Source organism: Nicotiana attenuata, unplaced genomic scaffold (genome assembly GCF_001879085.1).
Source record: "Nicotiana attenuata strain UT unplaced genomic scaffold, NIATTr2, whole genome shotgun sequence".
Taxonomy (NCBI): Eukaryota; Viridiplantae; Streptophyta; class Magnoliopsida; order Solanales; family Solanaceae; genus Nicotiana; species Nicotiana attenuata.
The window spans coordinates 23,387-39,223 of NW_017671547.1; positions in this window are offsets into that span (position 1 = coordinate 23,387).

A 15,837-nucleotide genomic window follows, 5' to 3' on the forward strand; every position below is an offset into this window, starting at 1 on the left:
TTGGTAGAAAATACCAACTCCAACTACCGGGTCCCTGCTGCTGTGCCCGGTACTGTGGGGCCGAGTACCGAGTCCCTGCCGTCTTTGGTTGGGGAGCATCTATGTACCAACACTGTATTTGATGTAGCTCCTTCTCATCCTTCGACTCCATCAACTTTATCTCCATCTTCACCAGCACCAGCAACTGCTACATCACTTCTATCTTTATCAACTCTTCCACCAGCAATTGCTACATCATCTTCGCCGGCCACACATGACCATGAAGAGGATGTTCCTCTTCCCCAGTCCCCAGTTCATGGGAATTTGGGGCAAAATTATGCTGCCTCTTCTGAAGATCCATAGAGAAGGAGGAATGTTACTCTTTCGGTCTCTACCAGGTGCAACCTGCTTTCGCGGCCGGTGGAGCTTGTTAACTATCTGAAGCCTCTGGCTTCAGATAAAGATTGGGAAAAGGTTCGGGCACTCTCAGGAGAGTGCCTATTGAACAATGCCATGCATAATGGCGCAGCGGTATGTTTCTTTCTTCGTAATTTCTTCTACCTTTACATGAATATATTCTAAGTTTTGCTTCTCTTGCTTTGTAGGCCAACTTTCTTTCTTCCGAGGGCCTTCAGAAGCTGATTCACGAGAAAGAGGAATTTACTTCTGAACGGAATCAGCTTTTGGCAGAACGGGACCAGACTGTCCTCCGCCTCTCGGAACTGGAAACCAAAGCCACCGAGGCCTTTGTTTTGGAGGCTCGTTTGCATTGAAGCGAACAAGAGGTAGTAACCCTTAGCCAAGAAATTGGCCCGCTAATGGTTAGATTGACGAGGCCAAGGCCAAATGGGCTGATGTCCATGACGTCGTTCTTGCTGCAACCGAGCGCGAGGCTGCAACTGCTGAAAAAATGATTGAATTAGAAGCAACCTTGGACTCCAAAATCAAAGAGCTTGTTGCAATGGAGACAAAGTGTGCCCAGTTGGAAGAGAAGACAGAAAAACTATCGAGCATAATAGGATCTTTAGTTCAACTGTCCGCGACCTTGATACTAGCCTCCAATCCGTTAGTTCCGCCCAAAAAAGCCTCTCTGAGGAGGTAACTGTCACGCCCCAAACCTGGGGAGGCGTGGCTGACACCCGGTGTCGCACTGGCCTGAGCGAACCACTATGTAACTCATGATTATTCTACCAAAACTTGAACATACATAGGTCGAGTTAGCTAAACTCATTCCTTTCGTAACTGTTAATTTGTATGAGTCCACCAAATAGTAGAGTACCTGATCCTCTATGAGGTTAAGCAGAGAATGCTAATAAAAACTGTAAGTAAAGGAGTCAAGGGATTTTTACGTGGAAAAATCCCACACAAGGGGATAAAAAAACCACGACCTACACTTGTAGGCTTTTAACTTTACTAACTTGCAATCTCACTATTACAAGNAAATTAGGAAATATAATGAAGAACAAATAACAAGATTACAACTCAACTATGGATATACATAAACTCTTTACGAAACTGATCCTTAGTGGAGTTGTCTTCTTGTTCTTGATACACCAGTGACTTCAATGCTGGATGGACACTGTTATGCTTGAGAGAATATCACTGAATGCTCAAGCGAAATGTTGTGCCTTGCACCAGGTTGTTATATCACAAAAGACATCACAATGGATAGTGATGTCAATTCTTGGTACATGTTTCTTCCCAATGACAAGTGACTGATGCACTGTCTGCTGCACAGTCACTTCTGTGCAATTGCATTCCAGCTGTGTAGTTGACTTGTACTTCTGTCAAAGAACACTAAGGGATCAGGTCCCTGTTGTGTTCCTCTATATAATGGTTGTGGACAGTCACTACTTGTAACCCTAAGGGACCAGATCACCAGGTCCCTGTTGTGTTCCTCCTTGTGGTTGTTCATTCATTTGCTGGAGATCAGACTGGATATTATTCATTCGAAATGTATACCACGTGGGTCAGGTTCTCTATCTGGTTCTTTACAATAAGTTTGTTAGATCATCAAAACATAAGATGCATAAGACAAAGACATTGAAAACCCATCAGTAACTATAACGGGCCCACATAGCCACAATTCATAATGTACAATTGTAAGTGGGCAAATGTTATATCGATGAACCATCGTTCATAAAACATGAATACATATGGGCCGTCATGGCCTCTGACATACTGTACATAATAACCCTATGTCTACAAAGCCTCTAAGATTATTTGACATAAAATGGGACAGGGTACCGGCCTACCCATAAGTCTGTAGAAAAACTCTGACACGATGACTTATAGACTCGGCTGCACTCCGAATGAGGTGGAGTCTTACCGATCATTAGCTGAATGCTAACCTCTTCTACTATGAGGGCACGTCAAACTGATTGTCTATACCTGTAGGCATGAATGCAGCGTCCCCAACAAAAGAACGTCAGTACGAATAATGTACCAAGTATGTAAGGCGACATTGAAACATAACAGTATATCAACATTAATTAATGACATGGAAGAAACATGGAGTAAATGACTCAACCTGTAAGTTCGGATAGCTCTGTAAATCATGAAATATATATAGTATCATGCATATGCGTATAAATGTCATGTAATGCATAGTTCTGTACGTACATAACATCATAAAGCTTCTGAGGGAATCCCATCATATCGTTTCAGCCACTGTGGGCAAAATCACCATCGTATACCAGCTGACCAGGTGGTGATGCGTATATACCGCGTAACATTTTTTCCATATTCCATATACATATATATACATATATACGCGTACATAACGCCGTCTGAGTCATGGGTAAATGCACATGTATAAATGAATGCAATGCATGAGAAGTACGTCAATAAAATCTCTCGGAACGTCATAAGACCATTGTACCTCTGATTAATATCATGAACAAACTTTATCAACTTACGTATTTCTGAGACGTAACCAAAACAAAAACCCCATGGATCAGCAAAGGCTTGTTCTGGACCATCCATTATACTTATTTCCATTTTATTTAGTTAGTAGAACCTTCTAACTATATATTACTCTTATACAAATTCTCTTGTTTCTCTTGTTTTCATCCAGGATTCATGAACAAACGATAGAATAATAAGACATATGGGAGTTCAAGAACATATGCATTTCTAATACTTCTATGAAAAGAGTCATTAATGGAAGTAGTGAATTTATTCGTTTTGTTTGTATCGTATGGATCATGCCAAAATAAAAAAGTGATTAGCCTTAACATACCTTTGTCGTTTACCTAACGACACGACGACGATTCAGCCCGTTAGTACTTCAATCTGAAACTTGCGATTTTGAGAACATCAGCAGGTAATTATCTTTCAAAATCTTGACAACATAGGTTCCTTCGCCCCAATTTACCACTACGTTCTTTTATATACACTATTAAAATTCCAATACCAATAGCCTAAAGATCATTCATAAATGTAAGAATTCAAGTTCATCAAATGCTTATAACTTAAGCAAGGAGTAAATTCGTCAATCACAAATCAACTAGAAACCCAAATTTCACCTATTAAATCAATGCCTTTCTCTACCAGAAACAATCAAACAAACTTCTTTATCCACATATGCAACTAATTCTTTCCCGTAAAAAGGATGCTAGGGATCATCCATCCACCATTGTTTCACGGGATTGTGTCAGATCATTCAAGCTTTGAACAATTATTACATTTAACCATTCAAGGTGTCCAGAACTAATCATCTACTTTCCACCCTATAAGTTGTTTCCTGCTTCCCCTTTTCTCATAACCTTAACCAACACAACGCATGGATAAAAGAATATAGACTAGTCAAAATAAAGAGAAAATTAGAGACTAGTCTGCTAGACATAGTATTAGCCATAAAATTCCCATGGTATATTGATCCATTCTCTAGAGCAGTAACAAGAAATGAAAATAAGACAAGACAACATATTGTGAGTTGTCCCCTACCAAACTATTCTCTAAATGCCACCTTACTCTACAATGACTTAAGAGTCATCTTAAATTAAAAGGGGCTGCCACGTTTTGGGGGTGGGCAAGCTTATCCAAAATGATGAATTAATTAATTAATCTTTCACTAAAAATTATTAATTACCCAATTATCCACATAATTAAGAATTATTTTAAATTACTATAAAATACTACTTACTTTCAACACACTTTATACCTCTTACTATCATGGTCATATGGTACCATATAACATTAATACATACACTACTATTTAAAACATCCATGTTAAATAAACTAAAAAGCTATATGCATAGGAAGTAAGAGAAATGGGTGAAAATTTTACCAAGAATCAACTAGAGTAAAAATAATAATTATCGAATATATAGATACTCAAATTTTTTAAATAAAAGCGAAATATTAGTCTACTGGACAATAGCCTATCACGTAATAAAAACCAATCAAAAACTAATGATGAGATTGAACATAAAACTCCTTTAAGTGTTTGGAAATTGAAATAACTAATAAAAGGATGATAAATATGATTTTAATAAAAGAAAATTCTGCCTTTTGTTTAAAGCTAAAAATAGACCCATAAAAAGATATGAACTATATTAAAGAAGCCAATGTACTACTCAAATGCCAATTATGGCATTTTCATGTAAAAGAAAATAGACAACGGGTCTTCTTTATCATCTCCTACAGGAAAGACTAGTATTTATAGTAACCAAATAATTAAAGCATATCTTGAGCACATAAGTAGAAAAGAGGCGTATGAACAAGTAGCACATAATATTTTCTAATCTCATATAAAGAGTACAAATATTCATATGCTTAATTCTTAAAATAGTAAAAAAGATAACCTTCTTTTCTTGTGAGAAAATAATTTCTATCTTTACAATAAAGAAAATCTCATAAACTTTCTCATATTATGTGTATAATTTAAAGCATATTCGAAAATAGTAATATTAATAACAATATACAATCATATATTTTCTTCAAACTATTTTACAAAAATATTCCACTCAAAATACCATATCAAATGTATATAATAGTGTCAATGTTGTTAAACTTACGGGGTCTTATAATAACATAGTCATAAATCATTTATAACCTCATGAATTGTCTTAATCCCTTCAGGCTCATATGGATTACTACTACTTATTCTAATATTAAAGTACGGGATGTAACATTAACCCAACTCAAGAAAAAACTCAAACGTCGAGCGGCTTCCTTCATTGTTGAAAAAACTTAAGCCATGTACAACATGAGGAGAAAAACCTTGGAAGAGGCCAAAGCAGGCATCCTTAACTTTGATGCCAAAAATGCTAGGGCCCGAGAGCTTGAGTTGGCTGCTAAAAATGGACTCCCGGCGCAGTCTGATGCTTCTGGTTCTTCTGGTTCTGTTTTCGAGTATTTGGGAACTGAAGAGGAATCGGAGGATGACGATGCTGAAGACCAAACTGGGAAAAATGTTGAGCCATCGGCGGATCCACCTACTTCTTCCCGGGGCGTGACACTTCTCTTCTTCCTGGTTCCAGAGATGCTGTATTTTAGCTTTTCTTTTCTTTTTCCTATTCTTGTATCATTGCCATTTTTGGCACATTTTTGTAAATAAAGACACAAGTTTTCTCAAGTATTATTTGAGTCTTATTTTCGTTCGAATATCCATGCAAGTCTTTAATCTTTGTATTTGCTTAAGAATATTGGGCATGTTTTCATTTTGTGCTTTGCTATGCGTAGTTTCGGATGCACTTTCTTTGAAGTACTTTGATTCTGAGAATTATCCTTTTACATGAGGGTTTCTAAGTGTTTGCGCAAGTTTACTTTTTTGCATCTTTTCGTATACGTCTTCGGGTGCATTCTTTCACCGAAGGCATTTTAATTTCGGGCATAAATTCTTCCGAAACCAACCCTTTAACGTGAGGGTTTTCGTAAAAGAGGGCCCTCTTATGTTTACAGTGCTCTTGAAGAGGACGTCTTTTGTTCATTACCGCACTAGCATTTGAAGTACTTGTTTAACTTTCAAATGACAAAGCTAGTTCATCGTTCAAACAAGAAACAAGATAAAAATAGAAGGATTTCATTCTATTTAGTTCCTTCTATTTTCAAAAGTACAAAAGCATTTGTTATGCTAAAAAGGAAATTGCCATTGCTTGTGACTATCTTGTACAATTTGTTTCTACGGGGCTGGCTGTGCAGTCCCCGGTCCTGATGACACATTTTATTTCCGAATTTTTCGTTTCCGGTCGACGTGGAAGTTATTGATGCCGCATCCTCATGTCATTCCCCCTAGTGTTTAAAAGCAAAGAATGCGAATAGGAACACTGGAAGTCTTGTACCTTCAAAAATTCCACCAATAGATTGCCAGATAATCCTTCACTTGGTTACACATCTTACTTTCCCTCAGGAATCTATACTATCGAGCAAACAATTATCTAACAATCCTCTAGAGATTTATGCTCGTGAACGGTCGGGTAACATTTGCTCAATAGCAAACTTAACTTCCTAGTAGGAATCTGCTATAGAGCCAAAGACTATCTAACCATCCCCGTGTAGGTATTTGTTAATTTTCCTTGATATTAAAGGTCTTACTGCCGCTATCCTCGTAGTATACTTTTCGTCGCTGCCTCATTAAAAACCTTGCCAGAAAAACCCAATTGGGACAAAAACTGAATGAAAGGAAAAGGAGTGTAACACATACTTTCCGCTCGGATAATGTTGATCAACAATAATATCTTTTGAGGTGTGCCACGTTCCAGTTTCTAGGCAGCTTTTCTCCATTCTAATTTTCCAACTCGTATGAACCTTTCCCATCGACAGCTTAAATCCGGTAGAGACCTTCCCATGTTGGTCCCAACTTCCCCGCGCTGAGCTCCCGGGTAATTTGAATTACTTTCCTTAGAACCAAATCTCCTACCTTGAAATAACGGAGATTGGCTCTTTGATTATAATACCACTCCATTCTCTGCTTTTCAGTTGCCATTCTTACACGCGCCAAGTCCCTGTGTTCCTCAAGCAGCTCCAAGTTGATCATCATTTCTTCGTTGTTCAATTCTTTATTTTCTTGGAAGTACCTCAAAGTAGGTTCTACTACTTCCACCGGGATTAAAGCCTTTGCACCGTACACAAGAGAAATAGGAGTTTCTCCTGTGCTCGATTTGGCTGTTGTACGATAGGCCTATAGAACTCCGGGTAATTCTTCGGTCCATTTGCCTTTTGTCGCTTCCAACCTTTTCTTGAGGTTTTGAATAATCACTTTGTTCGTTAATCCCGCTTGACCATTTGCGCTCGGATGGTAAGCTAAATACGTGATCCTTTTTATCTCCAAATCTTTGAGGAACTTCGTAACCATTGTTACATGCTATTTCTTTCGATATTCCAAACCTACAAATTATATTTTCTCACAAGAAATCTACCACTTGGAGATAAGGACCTGCTTCCACCCATTTGGAGAAATAGTCAGACAAAATTAAAAGAAACATTCCCTTTCTAGGAGCCGGTGGCAGCGGTCCAACGATGTCCATCCCCCATTTCATGAACGACCACGGGGATAGGACTGAATGTAAGGGTTCCGCGGGTTGATGCATTAATGGTGCGTGATGCTGGCACTTATCACATTTTTGTATGAAATTTTTGGTGTCCTGTTCCATGCGGGGCCAGTAATATCCTAATCGTACCAACTTCGGCACCAAGGAATCCACGCCCGAGTGGTTGCCGCATATCCCTTCATGAACTTCTCTCATGACGTAATTAGCTTCGGACGCTCCTAAGCACCGGGACGACGGGCCTTGGAAAGATTTTCTATACAACTGGCCTCTCTTCAAGATGTATCGTGCAGCTTTTTCACACGACGTCCGTGATGCCTTGTGATCTTCGGGAAACTTCCCGTGCTCGAGGTAATTGATTATTTTATTCCGCCATTCCCAGACCAAACTAGTTAAATTTACCTCGTAATAACCATCTGTATCAAGAACCGAGTTTGTCAATTGTACTACCGGCCCAGACTCTTTTCCCTTTATTTGCGTTGATGATCCCCAGTTTGCCAATGCATCTACTTCTGCGTTCTACTCTCTTGGGATATGAGCAATTGACCACTCCCGGAATCGTGCCAACATAGCATGGACCTTTATTACGTACTGATACATCCATTCTTCTTTAGTGTCAAAGATCCCATAGACCTGATTTACCACTAGCTGCGAGTGCATTTGATTTGGATGACCTTGGAATCAAGTCCCCGAGACAATTCAAGTCCTGCAATCAAAGCTTCACACTCTGCTTCATTGTTAGTTAAAGGTATCGTTCTGATGGCTTGCCTCAAAGTTTCTCCTGAAGGTGCGATTAAGACTATTCTATGTCCAGACCCTTTTATGTTGGAAGCCCCGTCCGTAAATAAGGTCCAAACTCCCGATGTCGATTCCAACATCGTTGCTGGCTCCTTGGTTGCAGAGGTAGCAGTCCCGACTAAAATCGGCCACGAAGTCAGCCAAGACTTGTGACTTAATTGTAGTCCTTTGTTTGTATTCAATATCAAATTCACTTATTTCAACATCCCATTAACCAATTTTCCCGAGAGCTCGGGCTTATGGAGAATGTTCCGCAAAGGAAAAGTAGCCACCATAGCTATAGGGTGACACTGGAAGTAGGGCCTCAGCTTCCGAGCAGCTACTACGAGAGCTAAGGCAAATTTTTCCAAATTTTGGTAGCGATTTTCTTCTCATGTTAGAATTTTGCTAACATAATAAATGGGAGATTGCGTACCTTTGTCCTCACGGGCTAAAACCGCACTTACCGTAACTTCCGAGACCGCGGATAGACCAGCAATGTTTCGCCTTCTCTTGGTTTTGAGCGCAATGGAGGTCTTGATAAATACCTCTTCAAATCCCTCAAAGCTTGTTGGCACTCTGGTGTCTAGTCGAAATCATTTTTCTTTTTGAGCAAAGCGAAGAAACGATGACATTTTTCTGGCGATCGAGAAATAAACATGCTCAGAGCTGCCAACCTTCTCGTGAGCCTTTGGACTTCCTTTACGATCGACAGTTGATCCGTGATGTCCTCTATGGCCTTGATTTTTTTGGGGTTTACCTCAATTCCCCTTTGCGAGACCAGAAACCCTGAAAACTTACTAGAACTAACCCCGAACGCGCATTTCTCGAGGTTAAGTTTCGTGTTATACTTTCTATGGATATCAAAAGTTTCTTGCAGATGTTTGAGGTGGTCACCTCACGGATCGAACCGATATTAAGCAAGCAAGTTACCTCTTTTCTTTGACGAATTTGTTCCTGGCTTCGACAATAGGGCATATCTTTTATCTTACCAAAGGTACGTCGGGATCTAAGCCCAACTTGTGCACTGCTACCTCTATCGGGATAATTGTCATATCCTCGTGCGACCATGAAAAACAATCGGCATTAAATTTAATAAATTCAATAAAACCAGACTTGAGCTCCGGGTGCAATCCTGGTCCCAAATGGAACTTCCTTTCTAGGAATTCTTCGAACAATCCAACTCGCTCCAATTCTTTCGCCGTGGATTTTGTCGCGTCCATCTCTTCTGGAACTTGGAAATGTCTCGACACCTGATATTGTTTCGACAATTCTGTTCCCAGGCCAGCTTCTTCTAGCTCAGGAGCAAGTGCCGGCTCCTGTAATTGCTATGCCGCATGCTCCTTCCCTTTGCTACTGAAAACTGAAATTGCATTCATCTCCCTTGCTGCTGGTTGATCACCACTTATCTGCCTTATTCCTTCGGGAGTTGGAAATTTCAGCAATTGGTGATACGTCGAGGGTACAACTTTCATCTCGTGTAGCCATGGTCTTCCCAAGATGATATTGTATCCCATGTCACCATCTACCACTTCGAAGAGAGTTATTTTCATTACTCCTTCAACGTTCGTGAGCAGCAAAATCTCCCCTCGGGTCGTTACGCTCGCGAGGTTGAAACCAGCAAGGAGATTTGTAGCCGAACAATGCTTCCGATGAGTTTAGCTTGCTCCAATACTCTCCATTGTATTATATTAGCCGAATTTCCTGGGTCCACTAAAACACGTTTAATTTTAAAGTCTAACACATTACCAATGCATCGTTGTGCGGTAATAGCAATCTGTCTGCATCTTCCTCCGTGAAAGTGATATTATCTTCCCGAAGCCTTCGAGGGTTCTATGTTGTCTATGTTCCAACCATAGTTGTTTTTGGCTCGGTCACTTAAGAATTCTTTGAGATGACCATTCTTCAATAGCGTTGCCACTTCTTCTTGGAGGTTTCAGAAATCCCCTGTTCGGTGGCCATTTGTCCCATGGTATTCATACCATACGTTAGGATCTCTCTGACTGGAATCGGATCTCATTGGTCTTGGGAACCGTTCTTCTTTGATGCTTCTCTTGGAAGACACCAATTCCACTGTACTGATGTTGAAGTTGTATTCCGATAACTTGGGGTAAGAAGAATCCCAAGACCCTGATGTCTCCTTATCCTGTAAAGACCTATTGTTCCGCCCACGATCAGACCTTCTGTTGACAGTGAACTTGTCTAATATCCGCAGGCCCCTACCACAGCCTTCAATTCGTTCGTATGGAAAAAACCGGCTCCTCGAAGTCCGTCTGTCGTAGTCATCTTTTGATTTTTCTCTATCCTTCTCCCGTCCTTCGGCCGACGATGGAAAGCCAACTTTATCATCTTCGATCCTTATCTCTGCGAGCATTTCAAAGAAATCTATGGAATGCTTGGGTAATAATGAATACCACGTCAGAGCTCCTTTAGTGAGAGTTTCCCCGAATTTCTTTAGCAACACAGATTCAATTTCGTAAGGCGCTTAATCATTTCCTTTTACTGCCGTCGTGTAAGTGGTAATATGCACCCGAGGATCCAAAATTCGATCATATTTCGGCACTTCAAGAATTTTGAACCGTTTCGGGATCAACTCTGGTGCCGCACTCGGCTTGTACGTCAATTGAGTATACTTTTTTGAATCTGGGCCCTTCATTACTGGTGGCGCGCCCGGGATTTGGTACATGCGGGCGCTTACTTCCCTCATAAACCGTAAAATTTTGCTCTTGAAAGGATCGTTCTCATTATTGAGAAGGGATCCGCTCCCCCCACTCCGTCGGAGCCAACCTCACCCCTGAGAGTGTTGTTGCCGAACCTCCGCGTTGTTTGATTTGGGGGTACACCGGGAGGAATTGGATCTCATTTGTTTGCATTGTTGGAAGAACCTGATAGTGCTGGCTTAACTCTGCTATAACCTTATCTTGTCGCGGAGGATGGCCTAGGATGATCACCTGTTGCTCTTGTAAAACCCTTACCGCGTCAACAACATGTTCCTCATTAGCATCATTTGGAGTTGCCTCCCGAACTTGTCGAGGATACTACCAGTTATTAACCGGTGTGGCATCATTCTCCTCGTTACGAGTATCACTGATTGAGTCCTCGAAGTGAGGCTGATCTCCTTGAATCTATGGGTTGTGCATGTTGTTAACGGTGTTATCTACCATTTCTGTAACGACCCGGCCGGTCGTTTTAAAAATTTACGCCCTGATCCCCTATTAACTGCTTTCCCCGTGTTTGTTTCTGCTATTGTAAGTTGCTGAGAGGATTTATTTGGAGTTCTAGAGAGTTTTGGGACACTTAGTCCCTAAATGAGAGTTTAAGCTTTAGAATTTGGACCGCAGTCGGAGCAGTGTGAAAACAGCCTCGGAATGGGATTCCTTCGATTCGGTAGCTGCGTTGGGTGATTTCGGGCTTAGGGGCGTGTTCGGATTGTGTTTTGGAGGTCCGTAGCTTAATTAGGCTTGAAATGCTGAAAGTCGAACTTTTAAAGTTTCTGGTTCGATAATGAGATTTTAATATCGGGGTCGAAACAGAATTCCGGAAGTTAGAGTAGGTCCGTTGTGTAATTTGGGACGTGTGTGCAAAATTTCAAGTCATTCGGACGAGGTTTGATAGACTTTTTGATCAAAAGCAGAATTCGGAAGATTCTTGGAACCTTAGGCTTGAATCCGATGTTATTTGGTTGATTCGATGTTGTTTGAGGTGTTTTGAAGATTTGTATAAGTTTGAATAGTGGTATATGACTTGTTTGTGTTTTTGGTTGAGGTCCCGGGGGCCTCGGGGTAATTTTGGATGGTTAACGGGAAGTTTGGAGTTGGGAATTTGCAGCTGAAGCTGCTGAGTTTTTCTGTCATAACCGCACCTGCGGTTAGGGGGCCGCAGGTGTGATGACCACAGAAGCGAGATCAAGCCGCAGATGCGGCCACAGGTGAAGGCAGCAGAAGATGCAGAAGCGGGTGGTGTGCTGTACCTGCGGGACCGCAGATGCGGAGTTTGGGTCGCATGTGCGGAGGAGGGGACTTAAGTGAAACCGCAGAAATGGTGCCCTTGACCACAGAAGCGGTAGCGCAGAAGCGGAAATGGACCGCAGGTGCGAAAAACCTGGGTCAGAAAGTATAAAAAGATTTCCTTCACGAATTTGGGTTATTTTTCATAATATTTCAACGGGAAGAAGCTTTGGAGAGCGAATTTCAAGGGAGATTTTCAGAGGGATTCATTGAGGTGAGGTCCTTGGTTCCTAAGCTCGTTATTATGGTGATTTTTATCATTGTAAGCATGAAATTTGAAGGAAAATCAGTGGTAAATTGGGGGTTAGGGCTTGGTTAATTGAAGAGCTTTGAGTGGTGATTTGAGGGACCATTTGAGGTCCGATTTTGGTACTTTTGGTATGACTGAACTCGTTAGAGTATGAGGATCCCGAATTTGTAAATTTTACCCAATTCCGAGACGTGAGCCTGGGAGGCGTTTTGCTCATTTTTCCTAATTTCGCGTATTAGCTTAGAATTAATTAGTTGAATTAGTTACTTGAAGTGTTATTTACATTATGCAATTACTTTAAATAGATTTGGGCCATTTGGAGTCGGATACTCGTGGCAAGAACGTGTTATAGATTTGATTGAGCTGGTTCGAGGTAAGTGGCTTGTCTAACCTCGTGTGGGGAAACTCCCCTTAGGATTTGGTACTGTGATATCTGAAATGCCTTGTACGTGAGGTGACGAGCGCGTACTTGTGCTGATTATTGAAAATCCTATTTTCCATTTAAATATCTATAATTCATATTTTACTTTACTGTTTACACTACTTGAACTTTGAGCTTACTGTTAGCTTAGGAAAGCATGCCTAAATGACTAAATTGTCTACTTGCTCAAACGGCCTTATCTGAACTCTTTGCAGCATGCTAGGTTAGAATTATCTGTCTATTTTGATAATAAATTGAATGGAGTTGATTATTCTTGTGTTGTTGTTGCGTGTTTACATTACGACTACGGGCGGTTCCCGGTAGATCCCCCTGCACAGCGATATGGACTATGGGACAACATCCGGGAGATCCACTGATTATTTATTTTTGGGGATACAGGACGGGATCCTGGTAGACCCCCGATTATTATCTCTAAGTTGAGTTGTATACCTTCTGTGAATATTTGCCTTGGTTGTGGTTATTGTTTCTCTCATTATCTGTATTTCTTTAGTACTGCTCGTCTTCCTTATATATTATTGTATTGATCGGTAGGGCCCTGACCTTCCTCGTCACTACTCAATCAAGGTTAGGCTTGGCACTTACTGGGTACCGCTGTGGTGTACTCATGCCCCTTTCCTGCACATGTTTTTGCGTGTGCAGATCCAAGTACTTCCACTCAGCCTTATCACCCTTGAGGCGAGGCATTTTCTATAGAGACTTCGAGGTTTATATGCCGCGTCCGCAGACCGAGGAGTCCCTTTCCATTCTCTGTAGTAGTATAGCCCTTCGGTATCTTGTTGTTGTTAGACATTTCTGGAGTTAGAGCATTTTATGTACTCTTAGCTTGTGATTCATGGGATTCCGAGTTTTGGGAGTGTTCAGTTGGAAATCTTGTATTGTTATATGCTGGGCGGCATCTTAAACACTGTTATATTTTGTTATCTTGGTTTTATTAGTTTTTTTGCCGCAATTTGTTTCTTTTTCTGCATTTGTTAGGCTTACCTAGTCGTAGAGACTAGGTGCCGTCACGACTGTTCACGGAGGGCGAACTCGGGTCGTGACAATTTCTTATGGTTTTTCTTTTGTAAACAAAACAATCAAAGCACGTTAGTAAAAAAGACAAGGATCAATTTAATTACACGGCTGTCTAGGCCCCACGGTGTGTGCCAAACTGTTTACTCATAAAACGGTACAGTTGAATTTATACGTGGTTTCTAGATAAGTGAACTAATTTGATCCAGAAATAAATAAAATAATAATTGAAGAATAATATGATACTTAGCCTTAGAATGTAGATAAAATAGCAGAAATAACGATTCGGGGCGCAACAATGATGAGATCAAAAGCAAGAAAGTAATGATATTAAGATATGTATAGAATGTAGTATAAGTTTGCCAGAAAATTCATGTCCTTTACAATGATAACATTTCTCTATTTATAACGGTGTCTAGGGAAGGAGTTCCTAGGATCATACCCTCCTTTAATGTCAATTATGAGGGTTGGTTCAATGCAGGTGGATATATCCATTCGAGAGGTAGTGGTCAAACCTTGATTCATTCTTGTAATTTTCTTTAACGTTATCGTCTAATATGACAATATGCAGGACTTTCGGCAAGTGGAAACAACTTGTTAAACGGAGGAATAGGATTGAAAGATCCATATGCGAAGCCTATCTTGCAAAGGAAACTGCCCATTTTTGTTCTTACTACTTCGACAATCATGTGTCATGTGCTAGAAATAGGCTCAATCAGCCAATGTCGTAATTGAGAATGATCCATTATATCCACCAATGTCCATATTCAATCAACCACACAGAGTTTCTAAAGATCAATCAAAAAGGGGCCTAAGTAGTGTGGAGTACAAATCAGCTTCAAATCATGTGTTGCTAAATTGTCCGGAAGTTCAACCCTTTCTTAAGTAAGTGTTGATGTAAGATTAATTTACATGGACTACTATTTAATTCAGTTGATGCAACTAACAAAATTTTGAATGTGTCACTCAGTGACTTTGTGAGTCAATTTGGCCATGATGTTGTATATTTTACATTTGAGGCATGGTTTAAACAGTATGTAAGTGCATCTTACATACTTTCTCACATGTGAATATACATACTTGGTCACTTATGAATATACTTGCTCACTTGTGATTTATTTAACACTACATGTAGGTAAATAATCTAAACAACGACATTAATCAATTTATAAAAGATCTTGGGGACCTGCACCTACGGTTATAACTATGTCTAAGTATTTTGTGAATGATTATAAATTTTACACCGAGTAATGCTCCAAGTATTAAAAAGACAATAACAGTGGGGTGTGTTTCAAAGGTAATGAAGGCAACCAGGATGGGGAAAATGATTATTATGGTGTGATAAATGAGATTCTAGAATTATCATATTCAGGTTGGCCAAATAAGAAGATCATAATTTTTCGATGCAAGTGGTTTGACCCAACACCTAGAAGAGGTACAAATGTACACTCGCAGTACAAACATAATTGAGGTTAATAAAAAGAGGGAGTATGATCGCTATGATCCTTTTATAATTGTAAAAAACGTTAGGCTAGTGTATTATGCTCCCTATCCATTGTGGAGGGATAAGGCTGATTGGTTGGTTGTAATCAAAACTAAGCTTGTTGGTAGCGTGGTAGTTGAGATTTGCTACATGTTGCTTACCAAAATGATACCTCAAGTGTTAAACAAATGGTGGATGATCAGTTAGAAAATGACTTGGAGCATCCTCAACGCATATTAGAAGAAGTTGATATGGAGGAATTAACAATCATAGAAAATGAGGACGAAGAATCACTTGATAAAAATGAACTAAGTGAAGAGGAAGAATTTTCGGACGAGGAAGGATACTTCGAAGACGACTAGCATGTTAGTTTTTTCAAGCGCTCTCAACTTATA